At 37.9% G+C, this 20,230-nt stretch overlaps 1 protein-coding gene across 1 annotated transcript in view; it reads left to right on the forward strand.

Moving 5' to 3' along the window:
• LOC125245497 (zinc finger protein 585A-like) overlaps window positions 1–20,230 on the forward strand; it is a 332,027-nt gene that overhangs the window by 13,967 nt on the left and 297,830 nt on the right. The gene's annotated exons all lie outside the window — the stretch shown is intronic.

Below are 20,230 nucleotides of genomic sequence, written 5' to 3' on the forward strand. Positions count from 1 at the left end.
ATTTGTGGTTTGATAAAAGTAGAGCCTATTTGGAGTTGTGAGATCCAGATGATCACCTGGTGCTCAGGGCTCACGTACCCCGCTAAGAGCATCCTTACCTTGGCTACTCCTTCTGATGTTTGCCGTTGACTCTGATGTCTCAGTAGTGGTTGAACATAATATAATTCATCTTTTGTATATCTAACGGGTGATCTTTGGTCTCATAAATCTATAATTTGTTGAACTAAAAGTGAAATATCATAACTTTATATACTTAGGAGTTATAGTTCACTGTTGTAGCCTACTAGAGCGCTGACTTTGAATGTTTGACTGAATCATTTGCTTTATTTTTTTATTGTATCTTCTTATACTTTTTGCTTATACTTTTATAATAGCTATTTGGTAATTAAAACTGATATCTAACAAAAAGAGTTAGGGTTGTGTTTTATATTTGCAGACTATATGCATATATTGCCTGAACCACATATGTTTAATATTTTTAAAATGTAAACAAATATAGGAAGAACGGTGTTTTATAGTTTGTTTGGTTATAAATATACATGCAGTGAAGATTGTAACACTCTGCCTAAAAAAGGCAGGCTACACAAATAAAGTTTGTTCTTTTCCCTCCTAAAACTGTTTGACTGTGAGGTTATAACAAAGAATAAATGCCAACCCAGAGTGTATTATACAAGAAGAAACAGAAAAGCAATATAGACAAAAATGTGTGTGTGTGTGTGTTATAGTTCGGCCTCACCGGTGAGGCATTTTGAATCTGGAAGCACAATGAGGAACAGCGCTGTCCTGTGAAGAAGTCCAAAGCAAAATAATCCCACCAGGTTGGTTTGTCCTCAAGGATAGAAAACAGAGTCACAGATGTCATGTATGTTGATTGGTTAAAAATCCTGATGATGCCACAGGGATTCCTTGGCATGTTGCGGCGGATCTCTCACAGGACAAGACAGAAAGACAGGAAAACAATTATACACAGACAGCTGAACAGCTGTCCCCTCAAAATAACAAAAGTGAGTGGGCTCAATTAGCCATGTTCTCTCCCCGGTGTCATGTGACTTGTTAGAGTTACAAAGTCTCAGGTGTGAATGGGGAGCAGGTGTGTTAAATTTGGTGTTATCTCTCTCACTCTCTCATACTGGTCACTGGAAGTTCAACATGGCATCTCATGGCAAAGAACCCTCTGAGGATCTGAAAAAAAACAACTGTTGCTCTACATAAAGATGGTGCAGGCTATAAGAAGTTTGCCAAGACCCTGAAACTGAGCTGCAGCACGGTGGCCAAGACCATACAGCGGTTTAACAGGACAGGTTCCACTCACAACAGGCCTCGTCATGGTCAAACAAAGATCAAAACCTTAATATAAAATGTGATGCTTCTCCACCCTTCACAATGAAACATTACATCAAGAGAAACTGCTACAATCTTACAATGTGTAATATTCCTGGTTTTCTTGTAACAATTAATTCAGAGTAGTTTGTCAAGTCAAGTCACCCTTATTTATATAGCGCTTTTTACAATGCAGATTGTGTCAAAGCAGCTTTACATTGATAATTGGTATATAATTTTCCTTTTAAAGAATAGTGTCAATGCAGGCAGATCAAAAGCACTGTTGAATAAATGTCAAGAATACTGTTGAATATCAAATGTCAAGTCAAATTAAATTAAATTAGGGCTGCACGATTAATCGTATTTTAATCACGATAACGATATCTGCTTCTCCCGATTGATTTTAAATAATCGTCACGATATTGGCCCACTCTATGAAAATGAACATAATTTGGAAATATTGGAAGTAATATTAGGAGTTTCGCTGTTTTATCTTTTGAAGTTCCTAAAGGTTTCACCAGTTTTCATAATGTTGATCAGCTAGAAATGATTGTTCTTTGCTTTACAAATTTGCCGGGCAATTTGAATCTGGTTTGTCTTATTGCAAACGAATTTTGTTGCTTTAAAATCTAATGTGAATACATATTACAAAGCGTTCACCAAAACTATGTTTTGTATTGATTTACCATCTAACGAAGTTATCATAGTTGGTTAAATTAAGTCGTTGTGCCACCTACAGGCCTTTTGGGTGAATTGTAGGTTGGTAAAGAACTTGCAAAATAGCCATAGTTACATTACTCTTTTTGATAGAATAAACATAATTAATAATCGTGATTATAATTTTGAGGAAACTGTGGCACTGGCTGTCGTGTCGATGAGGCCTTCACAATGGATGATCTAGTCGACTCGATCTGTGCTGATACTTCAGGGCTGCGTTTGTGGTCGTATCAAGGCGCCGGTCCTCGGTCTCATCTGGATACGGCCCGAATCCGGTTGACTACGGTAAACCTCGGGATAAACAGAAAGACTAATATTAGCGTAGATGCCATTCTTTTTCTGATGTAACGAGTACATCTGGTGTTATAGGAAGTGTTCCCGGTTCCGGCTGAACTAATTTATGCAGCCTAATAATCCTTTAACGGATTTGAAAATATAAATTTATAATGTGTTATGTGTATGCCAGGTTAAAGAGATGCGTTTTTAGTCTAGATTTAAACTGACAGAGTGTGTCTGCATCCCGAACAATGCTAGGAAGATTGTTCCAGAGTTTAGGTGCCAAATAGGAGAAGGATCTACCACCTGCGGTTGATTTTGATATTCTAGGTATTATCAGCTGGCCTGAATTCTGAGATTGCAATAAACGTGAGGGACTATAATGTATTAAGAGCTCACTTAGGTACTGGGGAGCTAAACCATTTAGTGCTTTGTAAGTAATTAGCAAGATTTTAAAATCTATACGATGTTTAACAGGAAGCCAATGCAGTGATGACAGAACTGGGCTAATATGGTCATACTTCCTAGTTCTAGTAAGAACTCTAGCTGCTGCATTTTGTACGAGCTGTAGTTTATTTATCAAGCGGAAGGAACAACCACCCAGTAGAGCGTTACAGTAATCTAGCCTTGAGGTCATGAACGCATGAACTAACTGTTCTGCATTTTTCATTGAGAGCATATGTCGTAGTTTAGATATATTTTTAAGATGGAAGAATGCAGTTTTACAGATGTTAGTAACATGGCCTTCAAATGAAAGATTGGTATCAAAGAGCACACCCAGGTTCCTAGCTGACGACGAAGACTTAACAGAGCAGCCATCAAGAGTTAGACAGTATTCTAGATTATTGCGTGAAGAAGTTTTCGGTCCAAAAATTAGAATCTCTGTTTTTCCTGAATTTAGTAGTAGGAAACTACTGGTCATCCAATTTTTTATATCAGCTATACATTCTGTTAATTTAGCGAATTGGTGATTTTCGTCAGGGCGCGAAGAAATATAGAGCTGAGTATCATCAGCGTAACAATGAAAACTAATGCCATGCTTCCTAATGATATCTCCCAAGGGTAGCATGTACAGAGTAAAAAGCAATGGTCCTAGTACTGAGCCTTGCGGTACTCCATATTGAACTTGTGATTGATATGATATCTCATCGTTTACTACTACAAACTGATAACGGTCAGATAAGTATGATTTGAACCATGCCAATGCAATTCCACTAATGCCAACATAATTTTCGAGTCTGTTTAGAAGAATATTGTGATCAATAGTGTCAAATGCAGCACTAAGATCCAGTAACACTAATAGAGAGATACAACCACGATCTGATGATAAGAGCAAATCATTAGTAACTCTAATGAGAGCAGTCTCAGTACTATGGTATGGTCTAAATCCTGACTGGAAATCCTCACAGATACTATTTCTTTCTAAAAAGGAACAAAGTTGTGATGATACTGCCTTTTCTAGTATTTTTGACAGAAAAGTGAGATTTGAGATCGGCCTGTAATTGACTAATTCTCTAGGATCAAGTTGTGTTTTTTTAATAAGAGGTTTAATAACAGCCAGCTTAAAGGTTTTTCGTAGGTATCCTAGTGATAAAGATGAATTAACAATATTAAGAAGAGGATCTATGACCTCTGGAAGCATCTCTTTCAATAGCTTAGTCGGTATAGGGTCTAACATACATGTGGATGATTTTGATGATTTAACAAGTTTAGACAATTCTTCCTCTCCTAAAGCAGTAAATGAATTGAATTTTTCTTTAGGGGCACTACAATGCACTGTCTGACACAAGACTGTAGTAGACGGTTGCATGGTTATAATTTTTTCTCTAATATTATCAATTTTGCAAGTAAAGAAGTTCATAAAGTCATTACTGCTGTGCTCTTTGGAAACATCAGAAGTTGAAGCTTTATTTCTTGTTAATTTAGCCACTGTATCAAATAAATACCTGGGGTTGTGTTTATTTTCTTCTAAAAGTTTTGAAAAATAGGCAGATCTAGCAGTTTTTAAGGCCTTTCTGTACTCAGTCATTTTCTCTCTCCATGAAATGCGAAATACTTATAGTTTTGTTTTCTTCCAGCTGCGCTCCATTTTTCTAACTGCTGTTTTTAGGGCCCGAGTGTGCTCATTGTACCATGGTGTTGGATTAATTTCCTTAATCTTTTTTAAGCGCAAAGGAGCAACTGAGTCTAATGTGCTGGAAAAGAGAGAGTCAATAGTTTCTGTTGCAATATCGAGGTCTTCTAAGTTGTCTGGTATGCTAAGGCGATGAAACTGATCAGGAAGATTATTTATAAAGCAATCTTTAGTGGTAGAAGTGATGGTTCTACCATATTTATGGCAGGGAGGTAGTTTAGCCGCTTTCACTAAATGTAATATACACGAGACTAGATAATGATCTGAGATGTCGTCACTCTGCTGCAGAATTTCAACGGCATCAATATCGATTCCATGTGACAATATTAGATCTAAGGTATGATTACGACAATGAGTGGGTCCTGACACGTGTTGTCTAACACCAATAGAGTTTAGAATGCCTGTAAATGCCAATCCTAATGAGTCTTTTTTTATTATCTACATGGATATTAAAATCACCAACAACAAGGACTTTATCTGTAGCTAGTACTAATTCTGATAGAAAATCTAGTGAGCAACAAAATCTGATTGGTCACAGACCAAGTTGAAGAGACATTTGAATTCCGAAGTCTCAAGTTCAACCACTCGACATATTTTTTCATATGTAACATTACCTGTGCTGCTGGTGTGTTGTTTAATATAGATTTGTGTGTACCATTGTAAAATGATTCTGCCAGTGTAAACTTATTAAACATATTTACACATATTTGGAAATTGTATAGACTACACTGCATATACTAAATGGGCTTGTAATGCATTCATACTGAAATAAATAGCACAAGTAATATAATGAATTCCAAGGATGAAGAAGTAAACTTAGAAAATATAATCAAATTTAACATTAGATACACTACAACTTCAGGATATTCCCATTAAAAAAGCCTCTGGTTGACAACTTGAGACACCGACGTTCAGGACAAACCAGTGGAGTCTTCTGCTGTTCTACTCCTAATTTGCTTTAGTTCATTTAAAGTGAAAAGTGAAACTATATGTATATAGCATGAATTATTGAACAGTAATGCAATTTGGGGGGGAAACACACACACAGTTTGACACACATATTGATACAAAAACTGTTTAATGTTCAAAAGAAATGACCAAAACAGAATGGAAGAAACATCAAAAATAAAATACTATTTAAAAAGTCACAGGTAAATAAAATGGCTAAAAAAAAATAAACGTACATATAAATGTTTAGAGAGCGTGGCTATAACTGTGTATCGTTATGTGCTTCTAAATGCTGCAATGCTTTTTAAACGTGAAAACTATATAATGAACACAATAAACAACATTAACAAAATAATGCAGAATGCAAAATAATAAAACCAACGGAGCAGGTCCACTTCTTCCTAAACCACCATTTTTCTTAGCCTATCTAGCTCTCTCTTCTGGAAGAGTTTCTTTTGTCTCTCTGTGATGTGTTTTTTTTTTTTCTTTTCCTACAAGGTATTCCTTGAATGTCCCTTTACAACCATCTAATAATGCATTACAGTAATCTAGTCGAAACGTCATGAAAGCATGAACTAACTTTTCTGCATCAGAAACAGATAACATATTCCGTATCTTAGCAATGTTTCTTAGGTGGAAGAAGGCTGTTTTTGTAACATACGAAATATGATTTTCAAAGGATAATTTACTGTCTAATATAACACTCAGGTCTTTAACTGTCGAGGATGGAGTAACAGTACATCCTTCTAAATAAAGATTGTAGTCTGAGATTCTGTGTACAGGTTTTTGGCCCAATAAGTAATACTTCAGTCTTATCTGAATTTAATAGAAGAAAATTACTAGTCATCCAATGTTTTACTTCATTAACACACTCTGTCAGATTGGATAATTTAGAGATTTCATCTGGTTGTGTTGAAATATATAACTGAGTATCATCGGCATAGCAGTGGAAACTAATGCCATGTTTTCTTATAATATTGCCAAGTGGCAGCATGTAGATTGAAAATAGCAGAGGGCCTAACACAGATCCTTGCGGCACTCCATAGTTTACTATCGTTATCTTAGATTTTTCCCCGTTTATATAAACAAAATTGTGACGGTCTGATAGGTACGACCTAAACCACCGTAAAGCCTGGCCCTGAATACCAGTATAATTTTGTAGTCGATCTAGGAGTATTTTATGATCTATAGTGTCGAACGCAGCACCAAGATCAAGTAACACTAGTATTGAGACACAGCCTTGGTCAGAAGCTAGAAGTAAGTCGTTTGTAATTTTAACGAACGCAGTTTCTGTGCTATGATGAGATCTGAATCCTGACTGATATTTTTTTATAGATAGTGTTTTTTTGCAAGAAGGAGCACAATTGGACCGACACCACTTTTTCTAGTATTTTAGACATAAATGGAAGATTTGAAATGGGTCTGTAATTTGCTAATACGTTTGGATCTAATTGTGATTTCTTAATGAGAGGCTTAATAACTGCTAGCTTGAGCGGTCGTGGGACGTGACCTAGAGATAAAGACGAGTTGATAATATTGAGAAGAGGCTCTTCTGCTACAGGTAACAATTCTTTCAGTAGTTTAGTGGGAATTGGATCTAATAAACATGTTGTTGGTTTAGACGCAGTGATAAGTTTATTTAGCTCTTCCTGTCCTATAGTTGTAAAGCACTGCAACTGTTCTTGAGGGGCGATAATTGAGGCTGAATCATAAAACTCTGTCAAAGGTTGTACATTTACAATGATATTTCTGATGCTTTCAATTTTCTCAGTAAAGAAGTTCATAAAGTCATCGCTACTAAACTGTAGTGGAATATTTTGTCATAATTGGGAATTTCAGCAGGATAATGACCCAAAATATGTGGCAAAATCTACACAAAAATGGTTCAGCAAACACAAAATCAAGCTCCTCCCATGGCCATTTCAGTCCTCAGACCTCAATCCAATTGAAAACCTGTGGGGTGAGCTGAGGAGGGTGGTTAAGAGAGGACCCAGAACTCTGGATGATCTAGAAAGATTGTGCAAAGAAGAATGGTCAATGATCCCTCTCTTTGTATTCTCCAATCTTGTGAAATGTTATAGGAGGAGATTAAGTGCTGTCTTGTTGGCAAAAGGTGGTTGTACGGAGAATTAACATCAATGGTGCCGATAATGGTGGCACACATGATTTCATAAAAAAAAAAAAAAAATCCACTAAATAAATGTTCTAAGTTATCATAAATTGTACCATTTGTTTTTGGTTTTTTTAGGTCTGAGGAACAGGCCATCTTTGAAGGCATCTTTATAGCCAAGGATGAAGATGTGACAAGATTTGTGGGCCAATATTTACAGGTCACATCCATACAAAAAAAAAAAAAATTGCCTACTAGCCAGCTTTTCTTGCAGGTACAGGGGATAGGCAAAAACGTCCCCCTGTACATATTTAAAGCACAGAGCAGCACTCCATGCCGACATACTGCAAGCTCCAATCCCTCCTCGTCTACCTTGCTGGCAGATTTTTAGGATGTCTCTGGTTGCTGACCACTCCTTTCACAAACACCTCTCCCAGTGACCTGCAATATGGAAAATGGTTGATGAAAATAAGACTCTTCTAAACAAACTCTTCAGTAAGAGGTTACTGTACTGCCGTCCAAAGGCAAAGCGCAGTTACTACACATTTGGTCAAAACTGAGTTAAGGTTTGAAATGGGCTTTGTGACATCTGTTCTGTCTTGTGACAAATTTTGCTGGTTCAATTTTGTCCAGTTTTAGAGAAACAAGAGTGTCAAAATTGCTGTAACTACAAAATCCAAGTCAATAGTAAGGCAAACCGTAGTAAGTGATATTACTCCGTTCTAGCTTTTGACACTGCAGATACTGCAGTCTGCCTTGGTAGCCTTGTCACGAAGGGGATTGTATGCAGTTTTCCCCGATCATAACACACAGAAACAACAAGCCAACCATGGCACAATCCCGCGGCCAAATGATGGTTGAACTCGTGTTAAAATGCAAATATCCAAAGACTGGTAAGGAAGATAGCAAAATAATAACTCATAGTAAGGCAATTGACAGCTTTATAATCAGTTAACATTGACTAGCCAGGCGCTAGCAAATTTTGACCTACCTGTGCTGCTCCATTGAAGGCAATATCCTCTGACAACGTAATGATAATCTGATTTAATCACGTTGGTGTTTGTTGATTCGGACATCTCTCCATGTTTCAGGCAGCTAATAATCTAGTCTGTGTGGTGAATGACCTTACGTCCCCACTTGAGGATATAACTTTAAAATACTTTGAACCAGGGCACACCTTCATTAACGCAGACAGTTTCCACCATGGGATAGAGAAAGAAATGAGGAAGCAGCCTGGAGGTGCTGTCCTGGATTTTGAAGATTTCAAGAACGTCATTGCCTCCTCCAACTCTGGGAAAGTCAAAGTGGAGGGCTGGCCACTCACAGGTTAAGTTAAAGAAGGCTCCAAATTTGTCTGGAATGGCTGTTATTCAGCTGAGGAGGGGATCAAGAGAAATGTATTTCAAACTCTCACATGATGAAGAGGAGTTTACACAGTTGGACTTCCTCATGAAGAAGGTATGAGAAAATAAGAGTAAGAGTAATTTTTATTTGTCACTTCCAGAGTTATGACAGTGTGCAACTAGCAATAAAATGAAAATTCTGGTCGACTCTAGGTGACACTGGAGTATCCAAAAGAAAAGCGACCTGGAGACAAGGGGATAGAGAGGGAGAAGTCGGACATAATCTCTAAACTTTGCCCAATGAGGCCCCTAAGAAAATGTTGCCATGTGATAGTCACATTATCTAAACCGAACATCTGCAAACATCTGGTTCTTTATTATTTATTTATGTTTTCTTACTTACTTACTCTTACTCCGGTGAAATGGACTGGGGCATATCAGGATGGGGCTGGATTAACACTAGGGGAGGAGGTGGAACAATGTAATGCCTTCCTCTCTAGGATTGCAGTGACCACAAAACACATGTCTAGAGCAGGTAAGATGACCACATACTACACTAGTTACATTATCTCATAAGTAGTAGGGGAATATGGTGACATCATATTATCTGTGTTTGCAGGACGCAGACATGACATGCTGATTCATGTGCAATTCTGGGAGAGGGTGATGAGTGTGAGTTTGGATTAAATGATCAGTCCTGGAGTTTGATCCGCTCTTCCTCCAGTGGCTATTCATTCAGACACAATAAGATGGTGACTGTTCTTCCCGTAAAGTCCATCAGCAGGAGAGTAGGAGTGTATGTGGATCACAGTGCAGGAACTCTGTCCTTCTACAGCGTCTCTGGAGACACAATTATCCTCATCCACACAGTCCAGACCACATTCACTCAACCACTCTATCCTGGGTTTGGGGTTTGGTCTGGATCAGTGAAACTGTGTTGATCACAACAGACTGTAGAGAGATTCTACCCATAATGCTTTGAGCTGATGATGAATCAGTAACTGTGAGATGTTATAGAGTCTCTTATTTTCTTTTCATTACATTAATACTACAGATGAACGTTTGCAGTTGAAATAGACAGGAAGAACACTGTGTGTGTGTGTGTGTGTGTGTTATATTATATGTACTTAAAACAGACTCTCTCTATCTTTACTGCTACTCAATATACAATGTTTTGCTGGAAGACATCATGGACTATGGGCCTCGGAAGACTTCTGTGAGAAATGAGCAAAATCAATTTCAGAATCCCCTGAATGTATGAAAACTGTGACCCTGGCAACACTTAACATACATACCAGGATTCAACAGTATAAGATGATTGTGTTTAGGGCTGGGCGATATATCGCATGAGATTGTCACGCACATTTCGTCAGTAAAGCCAGTTCCCTGATTACAGCTAAATCGCCATCACCTGCTTTCAAATGGAGCGGCATTTAATAGACAGAGCCGTAGATCACTGAAAAGCCACGCAATATCGCGTTCATTATCGAAGGCGATTCATCTGCGATATGAACGCGATATTGCGTGGCTTTTCAGTGTTCTCTGTTTGCACTATGAATTTGTTCCGATTACTTTCCCACAAAATGGCATCGCTCCAAACGATGAGTGTTGAATGCGCTTTCCATCTGCGCATGTGCAGTAATAGCAACACCCGCTGACCTAAAAGCAGTAATGCAGAGGCAACAAAACTGCGTCATTTTATCTCCAGTGAGCTGGAGCTGTGTAAATGTGAAATATCAGTTCTCTAATGTAGTCAACACGAATCATAATGTTTTAATTTTGATGCATATAATATAATTTTTATACGTATTACTCGGGAATATTATTTAAACGTTTCCTTTTTAAGCTTATGTATGAAGCTGTGCTAAAGAGTAAGGCCCAATCCCAATTCTATTTTATACCCCTTCCCCTTACCCCTATGCCTACCCCTTCCCCTTGCCCCTTGAAACAGAGTGTCAAGGGGTAGGGCTGAAAATATTCCCCTAAGAAATGGGACACCACTACTAGACCGTTACACGTCATCATAAGTCGTCGCTAGCTCCTACGTCATAGATGCGCCGATGTTTATCACACACTTCTAAAGGCCAATTCACACCGCACCGACAAACGCCAACAAACACCAACAAACGCCAACAAACAAGTTGGCCGTTGGATTTAGAATTCTATGAGAAAAAACTGTCATGTTCACACCGCCCCAACAAACGAGTGACGTCTGACTGGGAAAATTCCACAACCATGTTAACAATATTGTCAGGCAAGTTTATTAAATTAATAATATAGTATCATATATATTTTCATTGTATTAAAGTATTGAGGCAAAACAAAAATACTAACCTGAAATCCGAAGCGCTGTAGCCATCGATCTGATCGCAACCTATTGGTTGGTATACACCGGTTTTTAAACTTTTTTTTTAGCGCGACCCTTTTTATTAACGAGACCCATAAGCATATACAACCATGTAGCTAAACAAGCCAAAACATATTATTAAAAACGAAACTGAAGGTAAACCTGCATTGCTCTCATAGTGGTTAACGTTACCTCTCTCTTTCGGTGAAGTGGAGCAGCTGCTCTTGCTGAATGGCACGGATTGCACTATGGATTATTGTACCTTTTGTATATTTTAATTTTTTTAACTGTATTTTATTTTTTATAACGAACAAGCTGCGATGTCACGTTTCCAGTACTTTGTTGTGTGTGCGTGAGGCGCGGGCCCGATCAAACAGCTGTCTTTGCAGGGGACTTGTCTCATCGTCATGGCAACGGTTCGTAGCCAGGTCAGATTACGTCAGAGTTTGTTGCCGTTTGTTGGAAAAGTGTTCACACCGCGCAGACATTCCACGACCCGACAAACACCGATTAAACATGTTCAGTCGGGTGAAAACCCACTCCGACCAACGCCAACAGACGCCAACAGGGGTTTCACACTGATCCAACAAACTCCAACAGACGAGTTTGTTGGCATTTGTTGGCTGTTGTCAGTGAATTGGCCTTAAGATGCCATCGATAGCTGTAGTGATCTCTGTTGCTTGGGCGACAGCTATTTTTTTGCATTTGTCTTCAGTTCTTCGCATAAAAGGAGACGACGATGTGAAAAAACATTAGCGAACTTTTTTCATAGCGATTTTAACAAATCTTTTTTCGGAGAACATAACCGTATACATGAACACAAGATTAAAGGCAACATAAAACAAGTGATTATTTATTACTAAAATACTGTTTACCGTAAAAAAAATACTTACATTTATGGGTCTCTCTGCTTGCTCGGTCGGCCATGTTGGAAATTTATCATACCCCTGAAGTGTGGTCCCGAAAAATCTTCGTTTGAAGGGCTACCTGGCCCTTCCCCCTACCCCTTCCCCTCCAACCAAATGAGAATTGGGACACCCCTACCCCTTCACGTGAACGCGCGAAACAAAGGGGAAGGGGTAAGGGGTAGAATTGGGATTGGGCCTAAGTGTTTTTGTACGGATATGAAGCTCTGTAATCTGGAAACACTGGTAACGCAAAAGAATGTGAACCCACAAGTATCATTCTCTTTATTTTTTCATATCGATGCAAATAATCAGCATTACTTTCATCTATAATAGGACATAATATAGACAGTTTTGTGGCATTAATTTCAATAACACCTAGCTACCAAACGTACTACAGAAAGATAACTGAAGGGCATTGCTTTCATCAGGAGTGCTCACACATGATTCTAACGTCACATTTACAGCAAACATTTATCACAAAAAAAACATCTTAGCAAGCGCTAATTTTAGTTCACTATAGCCACCTGGCTACAAACGTACCTGCTTTGCCAGGGTTCTGTCGATGTATGCTGCGGCTGTAACTTCACGCACTGCAGAGTATGTAATGTTAATTGAAGGAAGCTAGCTAAATTACTCAGGCATTAGCTTATCTGTTCTTATCTGTTATCTGTAGCACTCACATGATTCTAACGTCACATTTACCATTAGATTAAACATGTTTAAGTAAAACAACACGAATCACTCAACATTTATCACTAAAATAACACAGTTTTAGGATAATTGGATATGCTGTAGTGTACATACCTCTGACTGTCGATCGAAAGGTCACATGTCCTTCTCTTTAGTGACCCCAGTGGACGTTTTTGTTTCAGAACTATAGCGATACGTACCTGGTGGGACATATTTGTGGCACTGCAAAAAAGTGCGCAGAGGTGTGTATTTCCTATGAGACGAGGTTGGGTTTGGAGCTGCTTCATTCTGCATCTCTGGCTCTCTCCATGTCTTCAGCCGTGACGCCTCCCAAAGAAGAGTATTAAGTCCTCGTGGATTTATACTATGTTAAAAAAAATACAGAACCCATCAAAAGTTTGGAAACATTACAATTGTTTAATGTTTTAGAAAGATGTCTCTTTTGCTCACCAAGGCTGGATTTATTTATACAAAAATGCTGTAAAACAGTAATAATGTGAAATATTTTTACAATGTCAAACAGCTGTTTTCTATGTGAATATATAGAAAAATATAATTTATATCCAGTGATCAAAACTGAATTTTCAGCATCATTACTCCAGTCTTCAGTGTCACGATCCTTCAGAAATCATTATAATAATATGATGATTTGCTGCTCAAGAAACATTTATGATTATTATCAAAGTTGAAGACAGTTGTGCTGATTCAGATTTTTGTGAAAATTGTGATGCAATTCAAACATTTGTGGTAAGATTTTAATTTAAATTTTACAGGACACTAAATTATAAAAAAGGCTTACACACTGTAATCAGTTAATAGGTAGGCCATTTTACATGCGGTTTAGTGAATTAATAAAACTTTCTTGATATTCTCACAATCTCTGACACGTTTTTCCATGCATCGTTTTTTTAATGTGTTTCTTTATGCACACAGAGGCATATCATATAGTACAGGGAAATGACTTACCTGAAATGGGTGTGTGAGTCAAAGGAGAAATGCAAAATGTGCAGTGTTTGGGGCTCCAGGAATGTGTTTGGGAACCCATGCTTGAAACAATAGTTTAACAGCAGCAAAGCATTCTTTTCCACACATAATGAACTAATGAATGAAAATGAAGTAGATGAATTTACACCAATTTATATCAGTAAAATTAATGTTTTTAGGGCACAGATACTTTACAAGATTTTAAGGGGTGTGATTTTTTTTCCTCTATACACATATGCATCTCTATATGTAGCTGTGGGTTGTAAATAGTTCCTTCAAAAGTATTAAATATATGCTATAGTAAGTCTTGAGTTTCTAAGCTACTTTAGTGATAAATCACAGGACAGCGCTGACAACTAGTTTCTGCTCCTCAGTGTGTGCGATCTTCACATTTAGTGCAGCTACTGTTTGTATGAGTGTTTGTGCCACAATGCAGCTGCACTAATTAAGTTAACTTAAATGTATGTGTAAAAAATACCAGACTAACAACATTTTAAAAAATAAAATCTTTTATAAATGTAAAATGTGAAAAAACAAACAGTTACACAAGTTTAAAAAAACAAGTTTAAAATGAACAGTAAATAAACATTTCTACTATTACAACTACTACTATTACCACAGTTAAACTAACTTATTAATATAAACTAATTGAACTACTAAAAATAAACTAAACTATTTGAATAAAAACTAATGAGAACTAAATGAACAAAAAAACTATTTGAACAAAAAATGAACAAACTAACCTAACGAGTGCTAAAAATTATAAACTTTTATCATTATCATTTTAATTATTAACAAAATCAACCTCAACTACTCTTGTCTTCATGTGCGTGATTTTTAGGTGGACAGGAAGCTTCAGGATGAGGTCGTCCCTGGTACAGGTTGGCAGGGATGACGAACTCGGAGAAATCAGCGCACAGAAGGATGAGATTAGTATCCTGCTCAGACACACCGACAATTTCTGCCACGACTGTCTCCGGTTTCCTCTCAGCAGTCTGGATTTTGACAAAAATACAATTTACATTCAGGTATACATCCTCTTAAAAGCACAATGAATGTATGAGCTTATTGATGCATCAATGATGTAGGGTGTGACACCCTACTAGAAAAATGAAATATTGCTATAGCAGAATGATAGCAACCATGTAACCAGGAATGAGAATGATTAATGCTACATTTATAATGTTAATCAATTTTTGTTAGATGCTATTAAAAGGATAGTTCACCCAAAAATGAAAGTGTCATGTTTATCTGCTTAGCCCCAGGGCATTCAAGATGTTGGTGACTTTGTTTCTTCAGTCGAACACAAATGATGATTTTTAACTGCAACTGTTAGTCTGTCAGTCGTATAATGCATGTCAATGGTAACAAAATATATAAGAGTAAAAAAAATCAAATCAGACAAATCCAAATTAAACCCTGCTGCTCATGACGACACATTGATGTCCTAAGACACGAAATGATCGGTTTGTTTGAAAACGTGCTCTGATGATGGAAGCAATCTCTCGCGTCTATATCTCAATGTGTGCGAGAGATCACTTCCGTCATCAGAGCGCGTACACACCTCACGCACCGGATGCCGTGCTCAAGGCAGTTGGACATAGTGGTGAATTAAAGGTAAAAAATGATATAAAAACCGTTCAGTTTCTTGCACAAACCGATCATTTTGTGTCTTAGGACATCGGTGTGAGCAACAGGGTTCAATTTGGATTTGTCTGTCTTGTTTTTTTACTCTTATAGATTGCGATACCGTTTCAACGCATTATACGACTGACAGACCGCAACGGTTGGAGTTAAAATCATCATTTGTGTTCTACTGAAGAAACAAAGTCACCTACATCTTGGATGCGCTGGGGGTAAGCAGATAAACATCAAATTTTCATTTTTGGGTGAACTATCCCTTTAACGTCATGTTTTGGCTAACTCTATGCATAGTTTTTAATGTCTAATTGGATGCGGGTTTGTTACATGAGTTCTGGATAGGGATGCACAATACTATAGGAGTGTCATTTGTTGATAAAGGTTTAAAATGTAATCATCAGCATCAGTCCAATATGGAAAATGATGCTGACATGCTTTACTGATGGGACATGCCAGCATTCTTCTACTCTTGCCTGTGATTAGATTCACTTTAATGAATTGCTGTTCTGAACTTGACAATGCAAGTACAGAAGGTAGGGTCTGGTGTGTGATACAGTTAACAGTTACTAGCATGTGCAGCAGCTGAAGGAGCTTCCCCTGGGTCCTGGTGCTTTATTCAGGGGTGCTGTACATGTTAGACCTAAAATAACATAAGTTACTTCTGTTTACAAATTTATTAATAGATGTCTAAGCCAGAATTATGATTTGACTTAATGCTATGACGCTAACATAACTCTTAAAATATCTCCAGAATAAAGATATGTATATCAGCATTGACTATCAGCCAAAATGAGTTAAAAGTTGTAGGATATTGGCAAAAATCCAACATTGTGCATCCCTCGTTCTGGAGAAGCCGCTAATGCATTTTGCGTTATATTTGTATACCTTGACAGTCGTGTACGTGGATGAATTTAGTTTCCCGTTCCCACTCTCCCAAATGAAGACCTTTAAATGTGTGAGATCTACGTCATCTCCGACATAAAGCTCACACAAGGCTTCATCACTCCACAGAGACGCATCGATGAATTTGGTGCCACAGCCTAGGGACAGGGACAGGTCCAGGACTGGGACCTCACTCCCTTGTACCTCAGCCATCCTCAGAGGTTGTATCTGCAGAATAATAGACCAACGGTTACGGTAAGTCAGGGGTGTCCAAACTTGGTCCTGGAGGGCCACTGTCCTGCAGAGTTTAGCCCTAACTTGCCTCAACATCTGTCTAAAAGTTTCTAGTATGCCAATGTAGACCTTTATTAGCAGGTTCAGGTGTTTAATTGGGATTGGAGCTAAACTCTGCAGGGCAGCAGCCCTCCAGGGCCAAGTTTGGAGACCACCTGTGTTACATGTAAGTAATTTATGGTTGAGCTTTTTTTTTTTTTTTTTAGCAATTGGAAAAATTAATCCTTTTTGTAAATCTGATTCTTTATTTTCATCCAAAAGAATGCAGAACTTATTTCTAGATATTCAGTAATGGCATTAAAATAACTCACTTTTTGTATTTGACCTTTAAGGTAGCCAAGCTTCTCATTGCCCCCAAAACATTAGCATACCAGGTATTTACCTTCACTTGCATTATAAGGGGTAAGAGAACAAGAGTTTTAAAGAGTGGCAATACAACCATAGAGTGGATGGAGAGTCTGGATTATTTTTTACAAACTATGGTCTTTGACCCAAAGCAATCACTTACAGATTTATTCTTTAAAACATCTTGATCAAGTTCTTGGTTCATATCCTTTCCTTTGACGTTGTGTTCAAAAAACGTCCGCTTGCTGTTCCAGTGTTGTTTGGTTCCTTTAGCGAAGTGTTTACTTGAAAAATATGTGGACTTCATTTCAGAGAAAATTTTGGGTAATGTACTGAGAGGTTATTTCCATCATTCCACATCATAGGTCTACCGCATTGCTATCTTTCTCTTTCCTTCTACTCAATGTTCTTTTGTGACTTTTTTTTTTTTTTTTTTTTTTTTTACAAATGTTCTCAACAAGGTCAGGTTGCATCCATTTAACATGCACAGATAGGTGAGAAATTAAAGGGAAAACCTTTAATAAGATTACACATGCACTGCATTAGAGCTGCAAAGATTATCGATTAGTGTCGTCACTAATGGTCCGCTGTGGCATTGCTCCAGGGAAGACAGGCAACGTTCAACCACAGGATAACACCAAGTGTCTCTCAGCTGTTGACATGTCATCTGTAGTACCAGCTGAGCACGACGATGACGACAACATTGCATCCTCTCCCTTTGAGCAAATCACTGGTGTTGTGTTGGACCATAGCTATTTAGCAACAAACTTTGGGTGCCTAACTGACAATGCGCTTGTTTACATTGCGGGATTTGTAGTTAGGCAAGTCATGAGAAAATGTCTTTTCCAAATTCAGATGCTGTGTCATGCACGAGCTGCTGCAAAGGACGTGACACTTTTGCGCAATGGTTAAAGACTCGGCTAGCGTGTGTTTACATGCTGCTGTTGGTTACTCAAGTTTTGATGGATGAACTTGCGGTTCAAATGGTATCTTGTCATGTCAAAAGTGATAAGACTTTTCAGTTATATGGACGTCGCCATCTTTAATATTACATTGGTCACTGTCGCTATGGTTAGTAGTAAGAGAATACAGGCTTGACTCTTGCATGTTCATACAGTGCTCCAGGGTTGCTGTGTGTGAACAGGACATTTCGAGACTCACACCTGAAAATAAATGCAGTTGTCAATCTCAAAAACTGACCGTGTGAACATGGCCAGAGATTTAACTCACACTGGAAAGTCAAAAATTATTAAATGCCCATAAAAAAGATGCAGTACTAGAAATTGCACAATTAAGGCATGATCATTGGACAGCGAAATGCTCATTGGACTTGCATAATGATTGTGCACGCACTGTATGTTAACTGTTTATTTTGTGATCGGAAACTTGACCCACCCAGTCATGGAGTCAGCCTCACGTTTGAGTTAGCATAAATGCTGTGTGGTTACAGCTTTTATATATGGTTACAGGATTCATGTAAAGCCACTTACCTTGACAGCTGGGAGAGTCTCAAAATAGCCCTGCTGTGGCTCTTCCATGGCCCTTTGGTGGTGATTAACAAATGCTGTTGAAAGAATTGGTATGTAAATGTGTGATGTCTGCCTCCATCAAAACAAATTCCCTTTCCAATGGGAACTTGCATTCCCCAAAGTGTCTTCGGACGCAGTGCGAGTTCCCCTCCTCATGGAACCATGGTTATATGCATAACCTGAGACCATTTCTTTGTACTACACAAAGCCTTACTAAAGCTTGAGAGTGTTGTTGCCTCTAATTAGCAATCAAATGTTTGATATGCTTCATGTTTAGCATGTAAAACCTTGAGTTATAAATGTAATGATTGTAGTTTTGTCCAAACTGTTAAAATAACAATAGAACTGGGTGAATTTGAAAAAGCAAAACATTTTTGTAAAGCAACAAGTCTACAAGTCTGTGGATTACATTCATTTTACTCTGGGTAAGGAGCATTCTTGGGCAAAATGCTTAAAACTATCAGAAATATCAGTTTTATAAATTTAAACTCACAAATTGCTGAAAGATTTCCCTGCTCTACTTGGTGTAAGCAAAGGTCGTACAACAGGGCCTGGAAAAAAAAAAAAAGAACTCAGCAGTTATACACACTTGCGTCTAGCAATCATTTAACTAGATTCATTTATTTACTAGATTCAATGTATTTTTTGTCTTGAAGTGTTTTGGGGGTGCTGGAGCTTTTGGTGCTGGTGGAACTTTTTCTCTATTAATTTTCTTCTTTTTGTGGGGGGTATCATGAGACCATCATCTGAGTATATTTTCTTTCTGAGAGCAAAATGAGGGAATTAAATTATTTTACAAAGCAGGTTTAGTTGGGCAATAACACTGCCCTGTTTGTCAGTTGAAAGAAAACATTGACAACTAACTTGTGAATTCTTTTTCCAGGAATTTCAGATTCGGAAATGTCAGAAGTGTAGCATGCCTTTTTCCATTTTTTGGAAATATTGTCAAAAGATGCTAAAAGAAACAAAGTATCTTAAAACATTTCAAGAAATCATTAGGCCATGGGATGTCATGTATTAGTGATTTTCGTTTTAAGTGATGTTTTAATAATGTTTATTTACAGTGTAGTTTAACTTACCTGACTCATGCAGAATTCTGGCCTGATGTTTGGTCCACCCTTTATCTGGCTGTGGTGCCTCCATCATCCTGACACTCTTTAGCAACCGGTCCAAGTCTTTGAATAGAGGCCACCACGATTGGCCATCTGAGTACCAGGACTTTGCAACAGGTCCAGTTGTCCCTTCTCCCACAAATTCCACTATCAGGTACATGTTTTTTGTTGTTGTTGTTGTTGTTTTTGGTGTTTTTTTTGTTTAAGCTGCAACAACCTAGAGCCCCATAATGTTTAATGACATTCATTAAATTTCAGTTGTTCATATGCATGATTCAAATACACAAAATACATGTAACAAAACAAAAATTCATACATTTGTAACCCGGAGCCAGGTATAGAATCACAGTTGGTCCGACTACGCCACCGGGGCCTTGGTACCCACGGACATAACTTAACAGCAACACAAGTTCTATCGCTAATAAATGAAGAACAGTGACGTGACCTTCAAATACAAAAATCTTTATTAACAAGCAGTACTGAAATCTTTAAGCAAAGCATCTGTAAACCCCAAAAAGAGGGAGGATCACAATTTAAAAATGTCTAGACTTTAAATAAATTATTAAAACAGTCCCCCCTGATTTGTATATATAAAGTTAACCAAGCCTGCGGGAAGAACAAAGAAGTCACTAGGCCAAAAACCCACAACC

The sequence above is a fragment of the Megalobrama amblycephala genome, linkage group LG1, assembly GCF_018812025.1.
Source record: "Megalobrama amblycephala isolate DHTTF-2021 linkage group LG1, ASM1881202v1, whole genome shotgun sequence".
NCBI lineage: Eukaryota > Metazoa > Chordata > Actinopteri > Cypriniformes > Xenocyprididae > Megalobrama > Megalobrama amblycephala.